The 21260-nt window shown below is 41.4% G+C and overlaps 1 long non-coding RNA gene across 1 annotated transcript in view; it reads left to right on the forward strand.

The window, feature by feature from the left end:
* The first annotated feature begins 2198 nt into the window (after nucleotides 1–2198).
* The window catches only part of LOC134759187 (uncharacterized), a 33896-nt gene continuing 14834 nt past the window's right edge, over nucleotides 2199–21260 (forward strand). The window contains exon 1 of the long non-coding RNA XR_010135127.1: nucleotides 2199–2424. This is a non-coding gene — a long non-coding RNA (uncharacterized lncRNA). The remainder of the gene's footprint in view (nucleotides 2425–21260) is intronic.

Genomic DNA, 21260 nt, shown 5'->3' on the forward strand with positions numbered 1-21260 from the left:
TAATGCGGGAACCACTGAGCTCTGGGGAGAAGCATCAGTTACTGGAAATCTGGCAGGGACAATAGGGATTGTCAAATGCTTTCGGCTGCAATTGAAATGAGGCTCTGAAAGGCAGGCAGGTGGTCTCATCCAAATTCATGGAGGCATCAGAGGGAGATGAGCCTGGACTTGAACTTTCCCAACTCCGAAATCAGTTGACTGTCTTCCACACGGCATGGACACTTCTTACCTGCTGCTGTTGGCTCAAAGCACATGTGGACAGGATGACAAGTGAGACTCTGAACACCATTTTTCAGATTTTAAAAAATTGCATGAAGTCTCAAAAAATTTACAAAACCTAACATTTGACCATTTTAATCATTTTAAAGTGTGTGGTTCAGTAGTACTAAGTGTATTCGCAGCAACCATCACCATCATCCATCTCCAGAACCCTTTTCATCTTGCAAAGCGGAAACTCTGTCCCCATTAAACCCTCACTTCTCATTCCCTCCTGCTCCCAGCCCAGCCAATCACCATTCTATGTCCTGTCTTTAAGAATTTGACTGCTCTAGAGACCTCGTGTAAATGGAATCATGCAGTATTTGTCCTTTTGTAAGGGGCTTATTCCACTTAGTATAATGCCCTCCAGGTTCATCCATGTTGTAGCATGTGCTAGAATTTCCTCCCTTTTTATGGCTGAATACTATTCCATGGTATGTATGTACCTCATTTTCTTTATCCATTCATCCGCATGTGGATGTCTGGGTTGTTTCCATCTTTAGGCTATTGTGAATAATACTGCTGTGAACATGGGTGTACAAATGCCTCTTCAAGACTGTTTTCAGTTTCCTTGAGTCTATAGCCAGAAGTGGAGTTGCTGGATCATATGGTAATTCTATGTTTATTTTTTTTGAGGAACTGCCATTCTGATTTCCACAGCAGCTGTTCCATTTTACATTCGCATCAACAATGCACACGGCTTCCAATTTCTCCACATCCTTCTCAACACTGGCTGTTTTCTTTCTCTTTTTCTTCTTTTTAAATAACAGCCATCCTCATGGGTGTGAGGTCTCATTGTGGTCACTTTAGTTATTTTATTTTTAAAAATGTTTTTTGAGACAGGGTCTCACTCTGTTGCTCAGCCTGGAGTGCAGTGGCATGATCTCAGCTCACTGCAACTTCTGCCTCCTGGGTTCAAGCGATTCTCCTGCCTCAACCTCCCGGGTAGCTGGGATTACAGGTGCCTGCCACCACGCCCAGCTAATTTTTGTATTTTTAGTAGAGACGGGTTTTCACCATGTTGGCCAGGGTGGTCTCAAACTCCTGACCTCAGGCGATCCACCCACCTCGGCCTCCCAAATACAGGTGTGAGCCACCATGCCTGGCCCCCTTTAGTTATTTCAAAGCATGTTCTTGGAGCCCATTTTCCCTGTAGGCTGCTCCTAGACATCCCAGCCATAGCTGCCAGGCTGCCGGAGCCCGTGTGGACAGAAGGCGCTCCACCCTCTCACCGTGCTGTGGTAGACGTTACATCTTACTATGATGCAAAGGGAGGCAGAGGGTGCTGATGGGCAGCAGTCACCAGGATCGCAGCCCCAGCTCTGTCACTAAAGAGTGCAGGTTTTGAATGGGTCACTGACTGTTGGAGTGGCAGGGTCCTCCTGCCCGTAGATAAAATGGCGTTTCTGCTGGTTACTGCATCATGCAAGAACAGCCGGGTGGTTGCTCACCAAACCTGAAGGGTGTGTTTGGGTTGGTCTGACTTAGCATATAAGCCATGTAGCTAATAGAGAACTTACTTTGGGAGACCATGGGAAACCCCCGTGCAATGACCAGGCATTCAGCCTCTGAAGGAGCTGAAGCCAGGGTTGCAGAGGTCCCTGTAACTGCTGCTAGGGAGAGGCCTATTAATATTAAGATGCTGTGGCCAGAGAATGGGGCCTTCAGATATGAGCCTTGAATCAAATGCATAGGACAGAACCCCACGTGGCAGAGCGGCTGCTTCAGAGTTGCTGAGCTCTTCCGGGCAGGGGCCTCATGGGTAGGCTGTCGAGTGGGGTGGATTTCCCAGGGCAGCTCCTCCTCCAGGCTGGGTGGGTCAGCCAGTCTGGAATTCAAGCAATTGGGATCCACTAGCCCAGGGCTTCTCAAACTGGAATGTGGACATGAATCACCACGGATCTGGTTACATTGCAGATTCTGACTCAGCAGGTCTGAGGCGGGGCCTGACATTCTGCACGGCTGGCCGGCTCCGGGCGCTGCTGATGCTGCTGGTTCCTGGACCACCCTTGAGACCCTGGATGACCTCTGAGGTGCTACCTCCTTGCAAAAACCCTCAGCTCTTGGGACCTCTCCCTGCGCTTCCAAAGCCCTTTCAGATATTTTCCTGTAGCCCTCACAAAGAGCTTGGGGTTGCGGTTTCTGCCGCTGTTGACTCTCACGTGGGTAAGGCCATTTTCATTTAATTTTTTGAAGCTTTTCTAGAGCCCAGGCTCCCTAAGGATGGGGAATTCATCTCACCCAACACTTGGCATCCCCTAGAGAACCTAGTCCAGTGCTGTGCTGTCTTCTCAATACTGTTTGTTAGAGGAATAATAATAACAGCCCTCATATGTGTGAACACTTCACAGTTCACAGGCACCTTCACATGCTTAATTCATTACTTGCCATTTCTCTTCTGATGAAACCAGCAGTTCCTCTTGGCTTACGTGCTAGGCGTGAATTTCCTCATTTTTATCCTCACAACAATCCTGTGAATTACACAGGGCAGGTATTAGCCTGCCTGCCAAGAAGGGGACCCTATTGTTTGTAGAAACATTAAGCATGCTGCCCAAGGTGTCCTAGGGGACAATGGCAAGCCTGGGATCTGTTTCCAGGTTGCTGCTGCCACCTCCCTAGAAGAGAGTTGGGACCACCAGCAGGAGTAGGGACTTGGGCTCCAGATGGTGTCCGCTTCTTCTCACTGGGCCATTCCAGTGGTGGCTGGCCAGTGTTTCTGGTGCCAGCCCTGTGGGCCTCCCTGCCTGCATCCTACCTGGGCCAATGCCCCATGGCGCAGGTGACCTCCACATGGCTTCTTTTCTATCCTTTGCATTGAAGGCCCTTGCACTGCAGGATAACAGCTCAGAGGACTGGATTTCTGGTCCTAGCTCTGTTACTTCTGACCATGGGGCCATAGACCAGGCACCAACTGAGTTTTGGTTTCCCCTTCTGTAAAATTTGGATGATGCTGTATGCCCAGCTGGGCCTCTGGGCTTCATGAGCCCACACCAATAGCGCTCTATGGAAATGCTTTGTGCATGCAAAGAGACATACATGCTACTTCTTCATCAAGCGTGTACACTGTAAAACAGAAAGGCTTTTTTATTTTCAAAGTTTGGGTATTTACACAGAGGCCCTTGCATATGCGTGATCATTTCAGTGGCTCATTTGTTTGTCTTGCTGTGTAAAACAGTAAGACACGAGCCCCTCCTGAAGCCATCGGCAGTCTCCTCACTGCTTTGAAAGTTGATTTCCTTTGTCTTCCTTACTTCCTAAGGGTTAGCCTGAGTCATCCAGCATCAGGATGCCAGCTTTGGGTTAGAAGTTAATCATTCTTCTTTATCATATTGAGGACACTCAATTTTTTTAGTGATTTACTCTGCTTTGTAATTATAGATGTGGTGATTAGAATGTCTTATATTTGACATTACAGATTTTTAAAAACATGATTTATTCCCAACACTGATTTAAAACTCTTCCTTTATAAGTTTTTATTCCTGCTTGTGTGACAGTGTTTAGGGACTCTGGCCGGGCCTGGTGCCTCTGCAGGGGCTATTAGTGGCGCTGCGTACATATATAATTAAGGAATTTCAAAACACAAATGACTGCCTTTGGGGCCAATAGCCACTGCAGTTTCCATCTATCATGTCAGCCCTGGAGATGGTTGTGTATTTGGTAAAGTAAATTAACATACAACAACTTTGCTTAAAATAATGTTCAAATTTAAGATGTAGCAAGAAGCAGGAAAAACAAACAATAAAGGGATCCAGGGAGAGCAAAAATCACATATTTAAATGCGAACAAAATCTTTGCCTTGTGCCTTTATCACCTGTGGGTTACAGCATAAAGCCACCTGAAGACCCGGATTCCTTCTTTACCTCCTTTTGTTTTCTGGCCAAACTTTCTGTTCGATTTGCACCATCTCTGAGCAGACCTTGGGTTTGGAAGGGACCTTTGGAGCCTCATCTTTGTCACGTATTTTGTCCTTTGAAAATGTATTATAGAGATAATGGAACATCATTTCAGAGTTTCGGAAATGGGAGAGAAATCTCCCAGCAGCCCAGCAGTTGAAGAGGAGCTGCCTCAAATACCAGCCCAACGGGAGGCCTGTCTCTGGCTTTTATGTTCAAGCTGGGACTCTTGGCCTCAGAAGCCTGCTTCTGGTCTTGAAAGTTGGTCCCTTCCCAGCATTATAGCATTAAAAAAAATTTTTTTTGCCACCAATAAAACCATGTTCGGGGCTAATACTCATGCTTTAAAAAAATTGCAATTGTCCTTTGGAGCCCAGTTAACAGAAGCAAATTTCTTTAAAACAGATGTTGTGTTTGTGGTCTGATGCTGATGTGGATGAGGCTATTTGGAAGGGTGTAGAAGTTTTCCCATCTCACTCAGAAGGGAATGAGATGATGGTTCTTCATACACAAAAGCCAAAAATCAACTGTTATTATACTACCCAGCAATAACCACAGCTAGTGTTTTGGTGTGTATCTTCTTAGAACTGCTTCTAGGTGAATTTGTACATCAAGATTAATCTTTTTAAAAAATATAAGCTGGATATGCTAATTTTTAGCCTTTTTTCTCACTTACTGTACCTTGAACACTTTACACCACCACTTTTTCCAAGTTAGTGAATATTTGAGCTTTTTTTTTTTTGAGATGGAGTCTTGCTCTGTCACGCAGGCTGGAATGCAGTGGTGCGATCTCGGCTCACTGCAACCTCAGCCTGCCAGGTTCAAGCAATTCTCCTTCTTCAGCCTCCTGAGTACCTGGGATTACAGAAACCCAGCACCAAGCCTGTCTAACTTTTGTATTTTTAGTAGAGATAGGGTTTCACCATGTTGGCCAGGCTGGTTTCGAACTTCTGACCTCAAGTGATCCGCCCACCTCGGCCTCCCAAAGTGCTGGGATTCCAGGCATGAACCACCATTCCCAGCCTAAGCACATGGTTTTCAATGGTTGCAAAAGGGCCCATGACTCAGCTGAGATCACCATTTCTGTGGTCTTTTTGATATTGATGAAAATTTAGGCCCTTTCCTTTTTAAACTTTTTGCTATTAAGAACAATGCTTCAGTGAACATCCTTCTGCATGTATCTTTGTGTGTCTATAATAATTTCCTTAAGATAAATTCTTAGAAACAGGGGTGCTGTATCAAAGGTTATGCACATTGACATTACCGTCTATTCCTCTTAAAAATAGCATTTTCCCTGGCAAAACATGCAGAGTACTTTAAGACATCTGCTGCACTTGTTGCAGCATTCAAGTAGAACATCTTCTCAGCAAGAAGGGCTGAAACTGTGTTGTCTACAGTAGGCTGGCTGCTGGATATCACTCCAGAAAGAAACTAGCAGCCTGCAGAAGAGGCAGGGTCACCAACACCTCGGAGGGCAGTAACTGAGCCTCTTTCCCATCGGTGAGTGTTGGCATCAGCCCCTACCCCAGGAGCAGAAACCATAAGTGACAAAGGGAACAGCTCCCTGGGGAGGAAGCTGCCAACTCCTCCCCAAACCACAGGTAATCCTCACTAGGGAGGAACTGACAGCCAAGGTTCTTCATCTGTTGAGGGTGATTCAGTCAAGATAGGGTAATGAATTCAGAGCTTTGTAAGAAAAGTGGTTGTTGCAAAGAGCTGGTGTAGTTGCATTGTGAAAGGAATCATGGTCACAGAAGGTTTCAGAAGCTTTATCAGTAAGACAGATTGCAGAGTATCAGATTTGCGTTGGGTGGAATTCTGTGGGATGCCAGCATTAGAAAGTGAGCCACAAGGCTGTTGTTTTTTCAATTCATTAGAACAGCTGGGTCTCCAGGAGTAATTCATGAAATGGATTAGATAATATCCTTCCTGATAGGCTGTCACCCCAATGAAAGAATGTGGTTTCTGCCTTGTCAATATGCAGCCATCACTGTTTTCTGATAATAGGTCCCTAAATTTTCTCAGAAGAACACCATTTCTCCATTCTTAATCCTCCTGGTTTGAATGGTGTTGATAATCCAACCTCACCTGGGACATGCAAGTAAAGTATGTCATCTCCCTGACCACTATGATTGATCTAGGATGGGCATGTGATCAAGTTCATCCAATCAGAATGCATCTCAGAACTTTTGCTTGAGCACTTGCTGGAAAGTGTTCTTTCTTTTCCTCTGATGTTAATGATTGGGAGGCTGTGGCCTGGTGCAGCTCGGAAACCCTTGCTGGGGAGTGCTGCTCTGTTTGGGAAGTGTTTTTAGAGAATAAAATCAATATGAGAGAAAGCAAAACAGAAAGACATAGAAATACAGCTTTTTATAGATATAATTTGAGCTCTTGGATCCAGGTGTGCCTGAAGTAGAGCTATATCTGGAGTTTTCAGTTATTTGAGCCATTATATTCCTTTCTGTTTTGGTTAAGCCAATTTGATTTAAGTTTCTGCCCCTTAAATCCAAGATTCCTGACTACTACAGGTATATGAAATTTCAAGTTGATTCATAGATCTGAATGAGGTAATGCTGCCCTCAAGCCTATGTGAATGATCCAAGCTTAGTGTTACAGGACAGGAACACAATGTCGCAAAGACAAGGCAGTGGCAGATCAGTGCTGGGTGGTCAGGGAGGGAAAGGATCACATTCTGCAGGTAGGATGAAGACAGGAGTCACAGAAAAAGTGATATTTTTGATGAGTCTTGGAAAATGACAGGTGGGATTGGCAGGCGATGACATTTCTGGTAAAGAAACAGTAGGAGCGAATGCTGAGAGGAGAAAAAGCAAAGTCCATAGCCCATGTAGGGAGAAGGCAGGAGGTAAAATTAGTAAGAATAGTTGGGGTTATGTTGTTTGGATCCTGAATTCCATGCTGAAATAAAACTTAATGAGATTTTTGCCTTTTGTGTATGACAGAAAAGCTTGTATTAGACCGACGGTCCCACTGAGAACAACTAGAAAATCCATACAAAATTAAATAAAAAATCCCAAACCAAAAACATCTGTTTGAAAGCATTGCAGATTTGCCATGATAGCCAAGATTTGAGAGACAAACATCTTGGAGTGTGAAGGCACCGTTGAGTTTAGCTCAACATTCTATATGCTGCTTTTACTTTGGGGTGATTTATTGACGTTTGCTTGTGACAAGAGGCTGAAAAGTCTGGTAAAAGGTCCTTGCTAAGAGGCAGAGAAGCCAGTTGAAGTTTTATAATCTTGCAGGGCTAGGGAAACAAAATTGGAGATTGGGGCTACTTAGCTAAACCAGAATGTAGAGAGTCAGAATCATGGAAAGAAGGGAAGTGAAAGGAAGTGAACCCAGTATGTGATGTTTTTCACGTTTAGGTGTTTACCAAGTCACAGTTGCACAGGGCAAGAGGCTAGGAATCCAAGAAAAAAGTAGCTGAGGAAACAGTAAGTTATTGGCAGTTTCATGGTGCTGGAGAGATAAATATTTGAATTCAGGAGCTGCCTAGGAGGAGGGGCCCTAGTAAGTACTCCAAGCTGACTTACTCCTAGTAAGTACTCCCAGTAAGTAAGGTTCTGAATTGGACACCTAGAGGGTTACACCTGTAGATGTTGTGAACTAGAGCTTTAGAAAGACTGTTACTCAGACTCAGGTCAACAATGTCACTGACTGGATTGGAAGCCATCTGCTCTTACTCTAGCTTTCTGAAAGATGATAGAGTTGAAGCTTCTTTGGAGGAAGACATCATTATCCTGACCTTCTCCATTTTTCATATACCATATCTGGCTCCCAATTAAACATTCTAGGAATACTAGGCTGGGTGCAGTGGCTCATACCTGTAATCCCAGCACTTTGAGAGGCCAAGGCGGGCAGATCACTTGAGGTCAGTAGTTCGAGACCAGCCTGGCCAAAATGGTGAAACCCCGCCTCCACTGAAAATACAAAAATTAGCCAGGCTTGGTGGCAGGTGCCTGTAATCCCCACTACTTGGGAGGCTGAGACAGGAGAATCACTTGAATCCAGGAAGCGGACATTGCAGTGAGCTGAGATCACATCACAGCACTCCAACCTGGGTTGAACAGAGTGAGACTCTGTCTCAAAAAAAAAAAAAAAAAAAACAACAAAAATTCTAGGCATACCAAAAAACAGTATCAAAAGAGGGGAAAAAAAAATCAGAAGATAGAAACAGACCCATAGGTAAATCAGATGTTGCACTTTTTATACATGGACCTTTAAATGAACTGTAATCGATATATTAAAAAAAAGATAAGGTAGAAAATTTCTTCAGAGAACTGAAATTTATAAAAAGAACCAAATAAAAAGTATAAAACTGAAAAAGCCAATAACACAAATTTAAAATGTAATATGTTTAATAGCAAATTTTACACACTAAAGAGAGGATTAGTCACCTGGAAGACAGATTAGTGAGAAATATTCAGACTAAATCTTGAAGAGCAAACAGGGTGAAAATTATAAAGAAAAAACATGAGAGAAATAAAGGAAATGGTGATGAAAAGGTCAAACTTATGTGTAATTAAAGGAGAGGAGAGGGAGAGTGGATTAGTCCATTTTCACACTGCTATAAAGAACTACCTGAGACTGGATAATTTATAAAGAAAAGAGATTTAATTGACTCACAGTTCCACAGGCTTAACAGGAAGCATGGTTAGGAGGCCTCAGGAAACTTACAATCATGGCAGAAGGCAAAGGGGAAGCAAGTGGAGAGAGGGAGAGCAAGCAAAGGGGGAAGAGCCACACACCTATCAAACAACCAGATCTCTTGAGAATTCTACCATGAGAATAGCAAAGGGGAAGTACATCCCCATGATTCAACCTCCTCCCACCAGACCACTCTCTCAACATGTGGGGATTACAGTTCCAGATGAGATTTGGGTGGGGACACAGAGCCAAACCATATCAGAGAGTGATCAGTAATAACATTTGAAGGGATTTTTGAATGTTCAAAAACTGACATAATACATCAGATCACAAATTCAAGAAGACCTACAAACTCTAGCCAGGATGAATATTGAGAAAACTATCCTAGTCATGTCATAGTGAAACTGCCTAAAACTAAAGACAGAGAAAAAATATTAAAAGCAGCTAACAGGGCAATATTACCTTTAAAGGAGCAGTGATAAGACTTACAATGGACTTCTTGGCAGGAATGATGGAAGCCAGGAAACAATGGAATAACAACTTTAAAATGCTGAAAGAAAAGAAACTTAACAACTCAGAATTCTACACACAGAAAGAATATCTTTCAAAAGTAACAGTGAATACAAACATTTCCTGTCAAATAAAACCAGAAAGTTAGTTGTCAAGACACTGGCACTAAAAGAAATATTAAAGGAATTTCTTCAGATAGAAAGAAAATGATCCCTGATGGAATTAGAAAAATATGGAAAGAAATGAAGAGCAAAGAAAAGTGTAAGCCTCTGGGTAAAAGTACATTGACTGCACAAAACAACATGATACTGTCTTTCAGGCTTTGAAATATATATAGAATTAAGATGTGTGACAACAGTAACACAAGAGAAAGGAGAAAGTGATGCAAATGGACTTAAAGGGCTCTGAATTCCTGAAATTGTTTAGGAAATGATAAGAGCACTAAGTTAAATTATACTCAAATAAGTCAAGGAGACATGTTGTAATCCAGTGACAACGTAAAGAGTACTAAAATAATGTATAATTCACAAGTTAATAGACAGAAAATAAGAGTAACACAAAACACTTGATTAATCCATAAGAAGGTAAAATGGGCGTGACAAAGAAATTAAAAAAAAACAAATAAAAAACAATATGAAAACAATAGATTTGAATACATATCTTAGTCAGTACATTAAATGTAAATAAAATTAAGTGTAAATTGATGGATTCAATTAAAATACAAATATTGTCAGAATAGATTACAGAATAAAGCCCAACTATATGATTCAACTATATGATAAGAGACACAAATTCAATATAGCATGCAGAAAGGTTTAAAGTAAAGCAACAGGAAAAAATATATCCTGAAAAACCAACCAAGTTAAAGATTTTGTAGCTTTACTAATACAAGACAAAACAGACTTCAAGATGAGAGCATTACCAGAGATAAACAGAGGCATTTCGTAGTGATAAAAAAGCCAATTCATCAAGAAACATAGTAATATAGCTTCACAGCAAATACTGATAAAATAAGAAATAGACAGTTCTACAATTATAGTGGCAGGCTTTAATAGACCTCTCTCAGTAATTGTTAGAACATACAGCTGAACTTCAGTAAGAAAAAAGAATATTGGAACAACACAATGAACAAACTTGACCCTAATTGACATAGAACATTTTACCCAAAAATGACAGATTAAACACTCTTTTCAAGACTACATGGAATATTTACCAACATTTATCATTGACCATGTGATAGATCATAAAGTAAGTCTAAATAAGTTTCAGAGTATTCAGAGGATAATCTCTGACCACAGTGGAATTAAACTAGAAACCAATTTTTATTTATTTACTAATTAAATTATTTTTTCTGAGACAGAGTCTCACTCTGACACCCAGGCTGAAGTGCAGTGGCATGATCTTGGCTCACTGCAGCCTCTGTCTCCTGGGTTCAAGTGATTTTCCTGCCTCAGCCTCCCAAGCAGCTGGGACTACAAGCATGCCACCACACCTGGCTAATTTCTGTATTTTTTAGTAGAGATGGGGTTTCACCATATTGGTCAGGCTGGTCTGGAACTCCTGGCCTCAAGTGATCTTCCTGCCTCGGCCTCCCAAAGTGCTGGGACTATAGGATGGCACCACACCTGGCTAATTTTTGTATTTTTAGTAGAGACAGGGTTTTGCCATGTTGGCCAGGCTGGTCTTGAACTCCTGGCCTCAGGTGATCTTCCTGCCTCAGCCCCCCAAAGTGCTGGGATTACAGTCATGAGCCACCATGCCTGGCCTAGAAACCAATTTTTAAAAAATTAATTAGAAATTCTCCAAATATTTAGAAATTAAGCAATATGCTTCCCATTAACTCATAGGTAAAAAATAATCTCAGCAGAAATTATAAAACATTTTTAACTCAAGGAAAATGAAAATATAACACATCAAAAAAGTGGGATGTGGCTGGGCATGGTGGCTTATGCCTGTAATCCCAGCACTTTGGGAGGCCGAGGTGGGAGGAGTGCTTGAGTCCAGGAGTTCAAGATCAGCCTGGGCAACACAGGGATACTGTGGCTCTATAAAAATTTAAAAAAATTAGCTGGGCATAGTGGTGCACACCTGTAGTCCTAGCAACTTGGAAGGCTGAGATGGAAGGATTGCTTGACCCTGGGAGGCTGAGGTTGCAGTGAGCCATGATTGCATCACTGCACACTCCATCCTGGGTGACAGAGTGAGTCCCTGTCTCAAACAAAAAAATAAAATAAAAATAAAAAAAGATGCACCTAAAACTCTGCTTAGAGGGAAATTTATAATTTTAAAATAAATAAGAAAGGAAGAAAGGCTGAAAATAATGGTCTAAATCTCCATGTCAATAAATTTAAAAAAAATAGCAAACAAAATCTAAAGAAAGTAGAAAGAAGAAATAAAAAAGACAAAGGCAGAAGTTAATAAGATAGAATCAACACATAATATAAATAAATTAATTATTTATGCTGATTCTTTGAAAAGACTAATACAATCAACAAACTTCTAGAAGTTGAGAGATGGTAAGAAGGAGGGAGAGAGAAAGAAGAGAGAGACAGAGAGAATCAAAATCTGGATTGAAAAACTGATATAATTATGGATTCTACAGATATTAAAAGATGATACTACAACTTTATTATAATGCATTTGAAAACCAGGATAGACAGACAAAATGTTAGAAAAGCAACACTTACTACAATGGACTCAAGAAATAGAAAATCTGAATAGTTCTATGCCTATCAAAAAACTTACCAAAAATCTTATTCTGTCACTGAATCTTTCTCACAAAGCGTCAGATTCAGATGGTTTCACTGGTTAATTATTTGAAACATTTAAGAAATAAACAACCAACTAATTCTACCGAAAAGTAGAAAAAGAAGGGTCCCTTCCCAATTTGCTTTATGGGGCTAACATAATCTTATAAAAACTTGATAAAGACATTATGAGAAAGCAAAATTGTGGACAAATTTCTCTTATAAACATAACAAAAATCTTAAATAAAATACTTTAAATTGAATACAAGTTATATGTCAAAGAAAATATATCATAGCATGTTGGGTTTTTTCAGAAACGTAAATTTAATGTAACATTCAAAAATTGATTACTGGCTGGGTGCGGTGGCTCACGCCTGTAATCCCAGCACTTTGGGAGGCCGAGGCGGGTGGATCACGAGGTCAGGAGATTGAGACCATCCTGGCTAACATGGTGAAACCCCATCTCTACTAAAAATACAAAAAATTAGCTGGGCGTGGTGGTGGGTGCCTGTAGTCCCAGCTACTCGGGAGGCTGAGGCAGGAGAATGGTGTGAACCCAGGAGGCAGAGCTTGCAATGAGCCGAGATCGCACTACTGCGCTCCAGCCTGGGCAACAGAGTGAGACTCCATCTCAAAAAAAAAAAAAAAAAAATTGATTACTATAATTCACCACATTAACAGAATAATTTAGGAGAAAAACTAATGATCATCTAGAGAAATGCAATAAAAGCACTTGATAAAAAGTAGAAACTAAAAGTGGCAATAAAAAAGAATTTCCTAAATTGGACAAAAATTCTGTTGCAAAATATCATATTTAATGGTGAAATATCCAAAGTTTTCTCTCTGAAGTTACATGTGAGACAAGGATGGCTGCTGTCACAACTTCTACATTTTACTGATGGTCCTGGCTAGTGCAGTAAGTCAAGAAAAAGACAAAAACACACACCATAATTAAAGAGAAAGAAATAAAACTATATCTATTCACAGATGACATGATGTGCATGGAGAAAATACAAAAATGTGAATTTTCAGAATTAATAAATCAGTTTAGCAAGATCTGGATACAAAGTCTACATATAAAAATCAATCGTTCTCTTCAGAGCAGCAACAACAACAAAATCACAAAGTATAATGAAGTAACCATTTCCAGTAGCACCAAACAATAAAAGAAAACAACAACCAACAACAAATATCTAGGAATTAATCTAATGAAAAATGTGTAAGGCTTTAGCAACATGAGAAGTATAAACTATTATTGAGCAAAATTAAAGAATACCTAAATAATGGAAATATATACCATGTTCATTGATTAGAAAATTTAATACTGTAAAGAGATCAAATCTCTCTCAAATTAATCTGTAGATTCAATGCAATTCCAATCCAAATTCCAGGATGATTTTTATGGAAATTCACAATTTGATTCTTATATTTATATGAAAATGCAAAGAGTAAAATAACTAAGACAATCTTGAAGAACAAAGTTAGAAGACTTAACGCTACTAAATAATAAGAGTTATTATATAGCTACAATAATCAAGAGAGCATAGTTTGGCACAAGAATAAACAAATAGTCCAACAGAAGAGAATAAAGTCCAGAAACAGACCCACACATACAAGGTTAGTTGATTTATGTCAAAGATGATTGGCAGTGCAGTGCATTGGGGATAGACTAGCCTTTTAAATGAGTGGTACCAAAACAACTGAATATTCATATGGAAAAAAAATGAAACCTGACTGCTATCTCATAACATATGCAAAAAGCAATTCCAGATGGATCATAGATCTAAATGTGAAAATAAATCAATAAAGCTTCTGGAAGAAAATGTAGAGAATACCTTCATGACTCAACATTAGGCAAAAATTTCTAAAGTAGGGCACAAAAAGCATTAATCATAAATAAGCTTATTCAGCTTAGTAAGTTGAACTACATTAAAATTAAGAAATGTTTGTTCACCAAAATATACTATTAGGGGATAAGAAGGCAAGCCTCAGAATGATGTAAGATATTGGCAATATATAAATCTGACGAAGGGCTCATGACCAGAATATGCAAAGAACTCTTTACAAACCAATAAGAAGCAAAGAACTCTTTACAAACCAATAAGAAGAAAGACAACCCAACAGAAAAACTGGGAAAGAAATGTGAATAAAATGTTTTATGAAAGAGGATACACAAATTACCAAAAAACATTGAAAAGGTGCTTGACCTCAGTGATCACCAGGAAAATGCATATTAAGCCATAAACACCTATCTAAAATGGTTGTTGGTGGGAGTGTAAATTGCTACATCTACTTTGAAAACATATTTTGTTATTACATATAAATTTAAAAGTAACTCATACCCTGTGACCAGGCATATACTCAGAATAATTATGTACATTTATTCAACAAAAGACACATCACAGCAACACTATTTGCAACAGCCCCAAACTGGAAACAACCCATATGTCCATTAACATAAGTAAATAATTAAATTGGGTCATAGTCATACTAGGGAACATTGTAATTACAATTATACACAACAATATGGATGAAACTTCCAAACATAATTTTGGTTATTTTCATTTTGATTTTGTTTTATTTTGCATTTTATATATTATCCAGTTTCACATTCTCACGGAATCAGCAATGACAATAGCCATTCCCAAGTCTGAAATGGCAAGACAGTCACAGCTGCGGGTGTTGGTAAAGCACTGATATGCTCACAAAACAAAAAACATTGCACCAATGCCAAACAATTTTGAGTGAAAGGATTCAGACACAAATGGGTACATACTGTTTGAGTCTACTTATATAAAGTCCAAAAAGAAGCAAAACCTGGCCGGACACAGTGGCTCACGCCTGTAATCCCTGCACTTTGGGAGGCCGAGGGGGGCAATCACCTGAGGTTGGGAGTTCAAGACCAGCCTGACCAACCTTGAGAAACCCCGTCTCTACTAGAAATACAAAATTAGCTGGGCATGGTGGTGCATGCCTGTAATCCCAGCTACTCAGGAGGCTGAGGCAGGAGAATTGCTTGACCCTGTGAGGCAGAGGTTGTGGTGAGCCGAGATCGCGCCATTGAACTCCAGCCTGGGCAACAAGAGCAAAACTCCATCCAAAAAAAAAAAAGGAAAAAACCCACTTATGGTGATAGAAATCAGAATAACGTTTATCTCTGTGGGTGTGGGTGACAGTCGGGGGCATAAGGAGGATGGGGAGAGTGCTCAGAGTGTTCTGTCTGTTGACCTGGTTGGTGTGTTTGGTTTATGAACATTGATTGAGTTGTGTATTTTGATATGTATGTTATTCCTCATTAATGAATGACCTCATGTATAATCATGTTGATTTAGCATGAGGGGAGGGTGAGGGTGTGGGGAACACCATGGGTGGCACAGGATCTGAACATTTGCCCTACATCTTTGTCTGGCTGCATGATTTTGGCCATTTCTGCTTGTCTTGGACTCTTGGACTGGATCATGGGTCTCAATACCATGGAGCGTCATAGGTCTGTGGACCTCCTGAAACTGTAGGTAAAAGCCTGTGTGCCTGTGCATTTTTCTGGGGAGAGGGCCAGAGCTCTTTTTTTTTTTTTAAAGTAGATTTTATTTTTTTAGAACAGTCTTAGGTTCACAGCAAAGTTGGGCAGAAGGCACAGCGATCTTTCACGTAACCCCTGCTTCCCACATGCATAGCCTCCCGCTTGATGAGCATCCTTCCCCAGAGTGGAGCATCTGTTATGATGAAGCTACACTGACATGATTATCACCCAAAGGCCATAGTTCATGTTAGGGCTCACTCTTGGAGTTGCCCATTCTACGGGTTTGGACATGTGTAATGACATGTATCCACCATTACAGTAGACAGAGTAGTTTTAGTGCTCCCTAAAATCCTCTGAGCTCCACCTATTCATCCCTCTCTCCCTGTAACCCCTGGCAACCACTGATTTTTTTCACTGCCTTCATAGTTTTGCCTTTTCCGGGTTCATATTGTTGGAATCATATCGCATGTAACCTTTTCAGATTGGCTTCTTGCACTAAGCAATTTGCCTTTGAGGAATCTCCATGTCTTTGGTGGCTTGATCGTTCATTTCTTTTTAGTGCTGAATAATATGCCATTGTCTGGATATACCCCAGTTTATTTTTCCATTTACCTACTGAAAGTCATCTTGATTGAGTCCAGGTTTTGGTGATGATGAAGAAAGTTGCTATAAACATCCATGTGCAGGCTTTTGTGTGGACATAAGTTTTCAGCTCATTTGGGTAAATACTAAGGAGTGTGATTGCTGGATCCTATGGTAAGAGTATGTTTACTTTTGTGGGAAACTGAAAGTCTTCCAAAGTGGCTGCATTCTTTTGCATTCCCACCAGCAACGAATGCGAGTTCTTGTTCCACATCCCTGCCAGCATTTGGTGTTGTCATTGCAGAATTTTTTACCAAATTATTTAAGGTGTCTGGAACCGAAAGAGTTTAAGAGCCACTCAACGAGTGACCTCCAAAGTGCCTACAGCTCTGCCTGCCAGTTTTCCGGGCCATAGGCAATCTGGTGAAGGGCATATTTTACACTGGGTAGCACTGGGTTGAAGGTCAGCATGGAGTTAAAATAGTCTGTGGCAGACAGTGAGGGTGGTAAGTGGGGTGTTGGAAGGAAGGAAAAATGGGACCCCTCCTCTGTCTGCAGCTGCTAGGTTATGGCATCAGGGAACACAAAGAGAGGCAAACTGTTCTGGCACAAAACTTTTACAACTAGGATTTCCTTTTCCTGACTCCATCTCCCCGCTCCTCCCCTTGCAAGAGGATTTTCCAGTTTCTGTCATGTACAGCTTTGGGGGCACCATGAAGTTGTCACAATGGATCAAGTCATCCATGAGCAATAGAGACAATAGGGACAGCAAGGCTGCATCCTAAAAGGGCATCTTTTCTCTTAAGAAACAGGGTACACTAACCATTAATATCAGAAAGAATGAGAAGCAAGTTGCTGAGGCCAGGACTTGGCCTGAGGATTGGCAGAAGCCTTTCCTTCTGCATGAGACATGAAGTGATGTGACTTTTTGGTGGTGAGAATCTTGTCATAGATGATGGATAAATACATTTTATTAATACGGATTCATGGCACCGTTTTAGAAGGTTTCATTTTTGCATGGTTAATGTGGTAATTTCTAAATGAAACAGGTTCACAGGGCTGTATCAGGGAGGTGCAGCCCACTTTTTGCAGTGAGTGAGCTGGGGGAGGTGACCCACTCTGTCCACAAAGGCATCTGGCTGTGGCCACGGTGACCCCTCTCTGCTGGGTAATCCTTCAGACCCTTCTCCTCCTCAGTACTGCAAAGGGCTTTTCATTGAGTTGTATAAGGAGAAAAAAGGTTTTGGAGGGTTTGAGCCCACCGCTCCCTAAGCCCCCTTAATAACTGGGTGAACTTGAGCACATTGATGAAGTCCTCTCCACCTCGACTTCCTCATCTGTAAAATGATCCAGGATGGGCCAGGCGCAGTGGCTCACGCGTGTAATCCCTACAATTTGGGAGGCTGAGGTAGGTGGATCACCTGAGGTTGGAAGTTGGAGACCAGCCTGAAGAAGAAAGAGAAACATGGAGAAACACCGTCTCTACTAAAAATACAAAATTAGCTGGGCGTGGCGGCACTTGCCTGTAATCCCGGCTACTTGGGAGGCTGAGACAGGAGAATCGCTTTAACCCGGGAGGCGGAGATTGCGGTGAGGCGAGATCGCACCATTGCTCTCCAGCCTGGGCAACAAGAGCGAAACTCTGCCTCAAAAAAAAAAAAAAAAAAAAAAAAAAAAAAGGATCCGGGATGATCCGGCAGCACAGAGCTGTGTGAGGCTTCACTGGGGCCCTGTGGTAAACGGCAGAATAGAACAAGAGCCTTGATAGCAAGGGCTGTGTGAGCCCAGGAGGGAGTGCGCCCTTTCTGTAGGGAAATCTGCAGAGACTTAAAGGGCAAGACATTTGATATGAATTTTGAAGGACAGACAGATTTTGATGGAAGAAACAGAGAGAAGGAACCCAGGCGGAAGGAAAAGTCTTGCTAAGAGATGTGGAAATGTGAGGACACATTGGCTATTTCGGAATTCGGGAACTGCCCGGAGCAGCCAGAGCTGAGTGTGGAAGGATGCAGCGGGAGGTGGGAATGTCAAAGGCAGATCACAGGGATCTTCTGTTTGTTGAGCTAGGCAGGCATTTCAAGTGAGGTCCAAAATGTTCCATTCACTCACCGGGTTGGTTCTCTCTTGCTAACGAGCCAGCAATACCCAGGATGGGACAGGTTGATGCCCAGGGCACCTCTCTGAGGACAGGGCATGACGCTTCTGCTCCTCTCACTCATTTCATTCTAAAGCCAAAGCAAAGGCTAAATTAAACTGTGAAGGCAAATATACACAGAGAAAACCACCAAGTCAAAAACAAAAGGGGGTGGGATTGAGTTGTTAATCATATCACAGCACTTAAAAAAGAATAGACTGAGTTTTCCAATGAAACGATGACTCCAGCATATAAATTAATCTTTTGTATAGGAAAAAATGAAAGCCATTAAATGTCATTGTCTTATTTTAAAAGCAGCAATATCCTGCCTGATTGCAAGTGCTTAGAGGAGGGTGATTAAACAGAAACCTTATCTTGGCTGTGGCAAGGAGAAAATTGGAGAAAAGTTATCCAATTATGGATGATAAGCAGAGAAAAAAATCCGAGAAGAGGCAAACTTGGGGTGGCAGATTGCACAAGAACACGTTCCCCTTGGTTCTGTGATGTATGATGTATTCATGATGTATTCATCCGGAAACATACTCAGTCACAAAAGTTGCAGCAGCATTTCCACAAGCTGCTGAACGCCGAGTATTTGTGAGTTCTTTCTTTTCCTTTCATGTTTTTCCTCCCAAGTTCCTATTTTGGTAGATAACTGCTATTTTGTTATATATCCTTATAGAGTAAAGGAATGATTTTCCAGCTAGCCATGGGAATATGAGCACATTATCCATTGTGCCTGAAACACAGTCTCCTTATCTGTAGGCTGGATCAGTCACCTCCTAACAGGCATTATTGGTGAGCTTGGGCAGGGAGGGCTAAATGACATCAGGTACACCAGGGCTTCCTGCCCTCGTACTATTGATCTTCTGGGCTGTTCATAGTAGAATGTTTCAGCAGCATCCTTGGTCTACCCACGCACCCCTGTTTCTCCTGCCCAGTTGTGACAACATAAAATGTCTTCAACATTGTCAAATATCCCCTTAGGACAAAAATCATCCCTGGTTGAGAATCACTGGAATAGTGAGAACATCTGGCTTTGCACTTAGCAGAGTCCACACTCAATCAATAGTAGCTATGATTCTTACTCTTGTTAGTGCCATCAGAATCTTCTAACAGCTGCTTTTAATCCTAATGTTGTTGCTAAATGTACCCAATGCATAGTGATTTAGGAATTATCTTCAGATTTCTTTCTTTTTTTTAACCATATCAAAGTATTAATTTCTAACTTGGATAATTATGATTCTGGTAAAATAAGATTTTTTTTCCTCCAAAGGAATAAATGTTTTTCCTAAATTTTAAATTAAAATTTTGGATTCTATATTTTCCCAGTGAAGAAAATGACAGGGCAAGCATCATCTCAGAAGTGAACATCACGCACCACACCTAGTACGATAAAGACTTACAGAGCAATTACCACATAAAAGGCATCATGTTGTATGGCACTGTTCTATGATAATATGTATTTTATTAGGTGCAATCATATGAATGCATACTGCAAATAACTATAAGCTCTATTAGGTGGATATGAAAATGTGATGAAGGCCGTATAGGTACATCCTACAAAGAGAGGGACAGAGCCACTTCTTCAAATATTTACATTTATCTAACGAGTTGGGATTCTATATCCTGGAGGAAAAAGGAATTTAAAAACAATTACCATTCCACTTAGATAATTTCCATTTCCCTTAGGCAAGTGTTTTTTTTTTGTAGGGTCTTGCACTGTTGTCCAGGCTGGAGTGCAGTGGTGCAATCATAGATCATTGCAGCCTTGATCTCCTGGGCTCAAGTGATCTTCCCACTTCAGCCTCCCAAGTAGCTGGGACAACAGGTGTGCACCACCACACCCAGCTAAGTAAAACAAATTGTTTTTAGAGAGGGGGGTCTCACTATGTTGCCAAGTTCTCATCAAACTCCTGGACTCAAGTGATCCTCCCGGCTTGGCCTCCCAAATGCTAGGTTTACAGGTGTGAGCCACTATGCCCAGCCACTTAGACAAGACTTTTATATCACCAAAGGAGAGGTTAGGGGAGGAGGAAACAGTTTCATCACAGTCAGTCCATGCTGACCATAGACCCGTTTGGGCCAACGTAGAGAAAGCATCTGGATGAGTTTCCCAGGGATGCCCCAACCAATGACCAGAAACTTGCTGGCTTAAAACAGCAGAAATGTATTTTCTCACAGTCTAGTGGCCAGAAGTTTGAAATCAATGTGTCAGCGGGGCTGCACTCACTTCAAAGCCTCCAGCGGGGGATCCTTCCTTGCCTCTTCCAGCCTCTGGTGGCTCCAGGCATCCAGGCTCGTGGCTGCATCCCTGCAATCTGTGCCTCAGTCTTCTCATGAGCTTCTCCCTGTGTCTCTGTGTCTTCTCCTTTTCCTGTCTCTTACATCGAATTTAGGGTCCACCCTCATCTTGGGTGATCTCACCTCAAGGTCCTTACCTTAATTACATCTGTGAAGACCTTTATTCCAAATAAGGCCACATTCTGACATCCCAGGTGGACATATCTTTTGGGGGACACATTGCAATTTACAATTCACTACAGCAAACTTTTCCCAGGTGAAGCTTTTGAAGATGAACCTGGGTGGCAGATCACCAATAACAAATCATTGAACAGTAACTCTCAGCGAATGGAGGAGGTCTTTCTCTCCTCTCCAAGCCTTCAGATTTCCCCTGAGAACTGAGGGCCCGCAGGTGAAACAGATGAAGAATAGGCAAGCACTTCACACCCTTCCTTTGGTTAATCTCTTCATGAACCTTTAACCATGAACAAGGAACCCTTTTTTTTTTGTATTATACTAAGTTCTAGGGTACGTGTGCACAATGTGCAGGTTTGTTACATAGGTATACATGTGTCATGTTGGTGTGCTGCACCCATTAACTCATCATTTACATTAGGTATTTCTCCTAATGCTGTCCCTCCCCTCTCCCCCCACCCCACAACAGG

The sequence above is a fragment of the Gorilla gorilla genome, chromosome 8 (genome assembly GCF_029281585.2).
Source record: "Gorilla gorilla gorilla isolate KB3781 chromosome 8, NHGRI_mGorGor1-v2.1_pri, whole genome shotgun sequence".
NCBI classification, from domain to species: domain Eukaryota; kingdom Metazoa; phylum Chordata; class Mammalia; order Primates; family Hominidae; genus Gorilla; species Gorilla gorilla.